Below are 6,000 nucleotides of genomic sequence, written 5' to 3' on the forward strand. Positions count from 1 at the left end.
AGGACATATTGTAGGAAGGTAGCCTCTTTCTAGCCTTGTTACCCCCACGTTTGGCCTGTTTGTGAGTATATGTCAGGGTGCTTTTACTGTCTCACTGGGATCCTGCTAGCCAGGACCCCAGTGCTCACAGTGGAAACCCTATTTATCAGTGTGTTTTATATGTCTCACTGGGACCCTGCTAGCCAGGACCCCAGTGCTCATAGTTGTGGCCTGAATGTGTTCCCTGTGTGGTGCCTAACTGTGTCACTGAGGATCTGCTAACCAGAACCTCAGTGCTTATGCTCTCTCTGTCTTTAAAATTGTCACTGCAGGCTAGTGACCATTTTTACCAATTCTGATTGGCACACTGTAACACCCTTATAATTACCTAGTATATGGTACCTAGATACCCAGGGTATTGGGGTTCCAGGAGATCCCTATGGGCTGCAGCATTTATTTTGACACCCATGGGGAGCTCCGGTAATTCTTACACAGGACTGCCACTGCATCCTGAGTGACATAACGTACACGTTGTTTCACAGCCATTTTACACTTCACTTAAGTAACTTATAAGTCACCTATATCTCTAACTCTCACTTGGTGAAGGTTAGGTGCAAAGTTACTAAGTGTGAGGGCACCCTGGCACTAGCCAAGGTACTCCCACATAGTTCAGGGCAATTTCCCTGGACTTTGTGAGTCAGGGACACCATTACATGTGTGCACTACATATAGGTAAATACCAATATGTAGCTTCACAATAGTAACTCCGAATATGGCCATGTAACATATCTAAGATCATGGAATTGTCCCCCCATGCCACATCTGGTATTGGGGTGCCAATTCTATGCATCCCCGGGGCTCCAGCATGGACCCTGGGTGCTGCCGAACTAGCTCTCTGGGGCTTTCACTGCAGCTATCGCTGCTGCCAACCCACAGACAGGCTTCTGCCCTCCTGGGGTCTGGGCAGCCCAGTCCCAGGAAGGCAGAACAAAGAATTTCCTCCCTTTGGAAATAGGTGTTAAGGGCTGGGGAGGAGTAGCCTCCCCCATCCTCTGGAAATGCTTTGAAGGGCACAGATGGTGCCCTCCTTGCATAGGCCAGTCTACACCGGTTCAAGGATCCCCCAGCCCCTGCTCTGGCGCGAAACTGGACAAAGGAAAGGGGAGTGACCACTCCCCTGTACATCACCACCCCAGGGGTGGTGCCCAGAGCGCCTCCAGTGTGTCCCAGACCTCTGCCATCTTGAATGCAGAGGTGTGAGGGCACAATGGAGGCCTCTGAGTGGGCAGTGCCAGCAGGTGACGTCAGAGAACCCTCCTGATAGGTGCTTACCTGACATGGTGGCCAATCCTCCTCTGAGGGCTAATTAGGGTCTTCCCTGTGGATTTCTCTTCAGATAACGACTTGCAAGAATTCACCAGAGTTCCTCTACATCTCTCTCTTCGACTTCTGCCAATGATCGACCACTGACTGCTTTAGGACGCCTGCAAAACTGCAACACAGTAGCAAGAAGACTACCAGCGACATTGTAGCGCCTAATCCTGCCGGCTTTCTCGACAGTTTCTTGGTGGTGCATGCTCTGGGGGCTGTCTGCCTTCACCCTGCACTGGAAGCCAAGAAGAAATCTCCCGTGGGTCGACTGAATCTTCCCCCTGCTAACGCAGGCACCAAACTTCTGCTTCACCGGTCCTCTGTGTCCCCTCTCATCGTGACGAGCGTGGTCCCTGGAACACAGGAGCTAGATCCAAGTGACCCCGACAGTCCAGTGGTCAATCTGTCTAAATTTGGTGGAGGTAAGTCCTTGCACCCCACGCCAGACAGTAATCCTGTGTACTGTGTGAACTGCAGCTGCTAGGGCTTCTGTGCACTTTTGCAAGGAATCCTTAATGCACAGCATAGCCCAGGTCCCCAGCACTCCGTCCTGCATTGCTCAACTCGCTGAGTTGACCACCGGCTTCGTCGGACCCTGCTTTGTAGTGTGGAGACAACCGCGTTGCTCAGTTTTCTTGAACCCGTGTTCAAGTACTACTGCGGGTGCTGCCTGCTTCTGCGTGGGCTCTCTGTGCTTCTGAGCGCTCCCTCTGTCTCCTCCTCCAAGGGGCGACCTCCTGGTCATTCCTGGGCCCGGGCAGCACCCATTTTCTTCAACCGCGACCTTTGCAGCTAGCAAGGCTTGTTTGCGGTATTTCTGCGTGGAAACAACTCTGCATCCTCCAACACGCCGTGGGACACCTTCTGTGCAAAGGAGAAGTTCCTGGCATCTTCCATTGTTGCAGAATCTTCAGCTTCTTCCACCCGGAGGCAGCCATTCTGCACCTTCATCTGGGGTTTAGTGGGCTCCTGCGCCCCCGGACACTTTCGTGACTCTTGGACTTGGTCCCCTTCCTTTACAGGTCCTCAGGTCCAGGAATCCATCTTCAGTGCTTTGCAGTCAGTTGTGGTCTTTGCAGAATCTCCTATCACGACTTTAGTGTGTTTCTGGGGAAGTAGGGTAACTTTACTCCTACTTTTCAGGGTCTTGAGGTGGGGTATCTTGGACACCCTTAGTGTTTTCTTACACTCCCAGCTACCCTCTACACACTACACTAAGCCTGGGGTCCCTAAGTGGTTCGCATTCCACTTTCTTAGTATATGGTTTGTGTTGTCCCTGGGCCTATTGCATCCTATTGTATTCTACAGTGTTTGCACTACTTTTCTAACTGTTTACTTACCTGATTTTGGTTTGTGTGTATATTTTGTGTATTTTACTTACCTCCTAAGGGAGAATATCCTCTAATATATTTTTGGCACATTGTCGCTAAAATAAAGTACCTTAATTTTTAGTAACTCTGAGTATTGTGGTTCTTATGATATAGTGCTATTTGATATAAGTGGTATAGTAGGAGCTTTGCATGCCTCCTAGTTCAGCCTAAGCTGCTCTGCTATAGCTACCTCTATCAGCCTAAGCTGCTAGAACACTACTAATCTACTAATAAGGGATAACTGAACCTGGCACAAGGTGTAAGTACCATCAGGTACCCATTATAAGCCAGGCCAGCCTCCTACACATATATCCATTAACAACAAACTAGTAGTGAACATCCATGTATATGTAAATTAATGAAGGGCATTCATCTTTCAAAGCACCCTGAGCCCATATATTCAGGATTATGAGACATTAACGTACTTTTAAATTTGCTCTCCCAATGGCACGATAATCATCTCTTATCTAGTAAACAAATACCAGCTAAATTGGCCATTCTACTCTGTTTCATTTTCATGTAAAAGAGTATCTGATGTTAGAGCCTTAGATCTATCGTTTAGAGCCTTTACACCAGATGGTGTAACTTTCACTATTTCTAGGAGAACCAAAACCAATATTAGAGTGGTTTCTTATCTGGCTTTTCCAGATCATCGAAAATTATGTGTAATAAACTGTATCAAAGCATATGAAGACATTACATTGGACGTCAGACCTGCAGGTGAGAATCAACTTCTCACTGCCTTACAGAAACCCTTTAAAGCAGTTTCATCTCCTACTATTGCTAGATGGGTCATGGCAGAGGCAGGTATTGACATCCATCTATGTGGAGCTCATTCCACCAGATGAGCAATGGCTTCTAAAGCCATACATGTAGGTGGTAGACTTGAAGACATCATGGGTGCAGCGGATTGGTCTTCGGAATCCACCTTCAAAAAGTTATATTCTAAACCTATTTTAGAACCTGCATCTCTGGTTGTCAGTAAGCTTCAAAATTGCATAATACTCACCTCCGGTCCTGACATAGAATGAACATTTTCCTAGCTAACGAGAAGGAAAGTTTCAATTCTATTAAGGACACAGAGGCGAGGATTATCCCACCTGGGCATTTGATCTACATAAAGCCTCTCCCTCCCTTCTACTATTACCTCTCTTACTCCAGTAAGTAACCATTTATTGCAGTGCTGTTCATGCTTTAAATTCTTGATTGTTGCATACAAATTAATCTTTACTTTTTCTCTCATTATGAACGAAATATTTTTCTTTCAGCATTGTGCTTTCTGTTCTGAAACTTAATGTTGTATGAAGAATTGGTTAACGTGTATATAATTATTTTATTTACAGAAGAAATAACCAAGGAATGGACTAATCTTCTATCATTTTTAACTTCCTCGAGTGAAGAAGAGGAACAGGAAGGGACGTCATACCTACTTATACGCTGTACTGTGTTATGATTGGACTATTACAGACTGTACATTATAAAACTCATGGGACTAGTAGTCTGCATATTTTTTACTTATGTTCTTTGAATCTGCTGTTGATATAAAGTAAAGAACGTTATGCATAATCCTCGCCTCCATGCACTTAACAGAATTTAAACTTTCCTTCTCGTTAGCTAAGAAATTTTTCATTGTTGTATAGTGAGGCCCTTAGTTTTGTAAGGCAAAGGCCAAAGTTTGTAATGTAAGTGCACCTGTTTTCCAATAAAGCTCCCTTTTTCACACACTTACGCATGGTCCTTTTGTGGACTGGGATCATAGCTGCACATGATGAACATCAAACACAGCACAGAACCTCAACCTCACAACCAATCCTCATTCAGACAAAGCAGGCCGAACGAAAAACAAAAGACAAAGCATGACTGTTCATAAAAAGCAAAGAAATACACTGAGATATGAAAGTGTTTTTTTTTTATTTTTCAAGATCCGTAATTGGGTAAAACATAAGACCCAATTGTGTTCCAGAGAAAGTTTCACGTCTTTCTAGGAGTGCAATTACATGAAAAATAATGATTTACTTAACACATAACAACACCTGTCATTCCCAGGCTAGTGTACATGAGAGATGTTACTAATCCCCAATGTAAGAGTAATTAAAGCCAAAACGGAGCGAATGAAAGTCGCAATCAACGGTGGCATGATTTAACTCATCGACATATGTCTAGCCAGAACACCAAAAAAAAAGCAAGGACCACAGGGGTTATTTTAGCAGCATTATAATCAGGGACTTATGGGCTAGAAACAGATGTGGCAGCGGAGGCCTTAGCTCTCTAAGCTACCTTTAAAATTCAGTAAAATTAGATAACGAATCGGAGAATGTAAGTATCACACAACAGCTTTACCATGCTATTTCCTCATCAGTTACTTTTGAGGCACAGTTTGTAAAATGAATGTATACGCAGCGGCAGCGACAGCCTGTCACTGAAGTCGCTCCACCTGACGCTGCGCCGGCAAGACACATCCCGTCCCTTCACCCAATCGGCAAGCTCCAGGAATATGCTGTCCCGGTTCGGGCACTGCTAGTATGCTTATAAGTGGGCGAGTAAGCCCATATTAACCACATAATACGTAATACACTAACAGGCAATACACCTATAGCGCGCAAGTATAACGTAGGTGGTAACCAACAACGATAAACAACGTAAGGCCTTGGAGAATAATGAGAATAGTGTAGCGCTGGTGGATTGTGTCAAAGTACTACAATTTTGTAACACCCTGCTGCTTCACTTCCACTACAAAAATATATAAAAGACAGCCAACAATAAAAGGTGCTCACCTCGAAATCCCTAAAACTGTGGAAACATGAAGAGGCGAGATCCCGATACGTAACCTCTTTAGTTGGAACAAGGTGCGAAAGAAGTCACACAAAAAAAAAAGACAGAATACTTTAACAGACGAGTTTTTTTCCAGTTAGCGGGTTTTCTTGGCTTCCGTGCATGCGCGAATGAAAAGGGGGCGTGTTTATTCAATCAGTGACATGCTCCTGGGAAGCTGTCACAACGACGGAACTGCATAGTTACTTCCCAACAAAGGATTTTATGAATCGTAATGCTCCTCTTTTGAAGTATACTGTAGACTACATGAATATTCGCAGGGCTGGACTTCAATTAGTTAAACTTCAACTAGTTAAAATACGAAGCTGGATTATATTTATTGCCAGGTTGTGGACGGTACTAATAAAAGGAATTGGGGACTGCACAGCGATTGGTTAGGAAATAAAAATTCATGACGGCCGCCACTGCAAATCACGAATCGCACGCCTAACAAGCACCGCCGAATTGT

At 44.8% G+C, this 6,000-nt stretch overlaps 1 protein-coding gene across 1 annotated transcript in view; it reads right to left on the reverse strand.

The window, feature by feature from the left end:
- Positions 1-5,663, reverse strand: part of WDSUB1 (WD repeat, sterile alpha motif and U-box domain containing 1) — a 357,702-nt gene extending 352,039 nt beyond the window's left edge. The window contains exon 1 of the mRNA XM_069224186.1: positions 5,495-5,663. The gene's annotated coding sequence lies outside the window, so the exon portion shown is untranslated. The remainder of the gene's footprint in view (positions 1-5,494) is intronic.
- Between the last annotated feature and the right edge of the window lie 337 nt (positions 5,664-6,000).

The sequence above is a fragment of the Pleurodeles waltl genome, chromosome 3_1, assembly GCF_031143425.1.
Source record: "Pleurodeles waltl isolate 20211129_DDA chromosome 3_1, aPleWal1.hap1.20221129, whole genome shotgun sequence".
NCBI lineage: Eukaryota > Metazoa > Chordata > Amphibia > Caudata > Salamandridae > Pleurodeles > Pleurodeles waltl.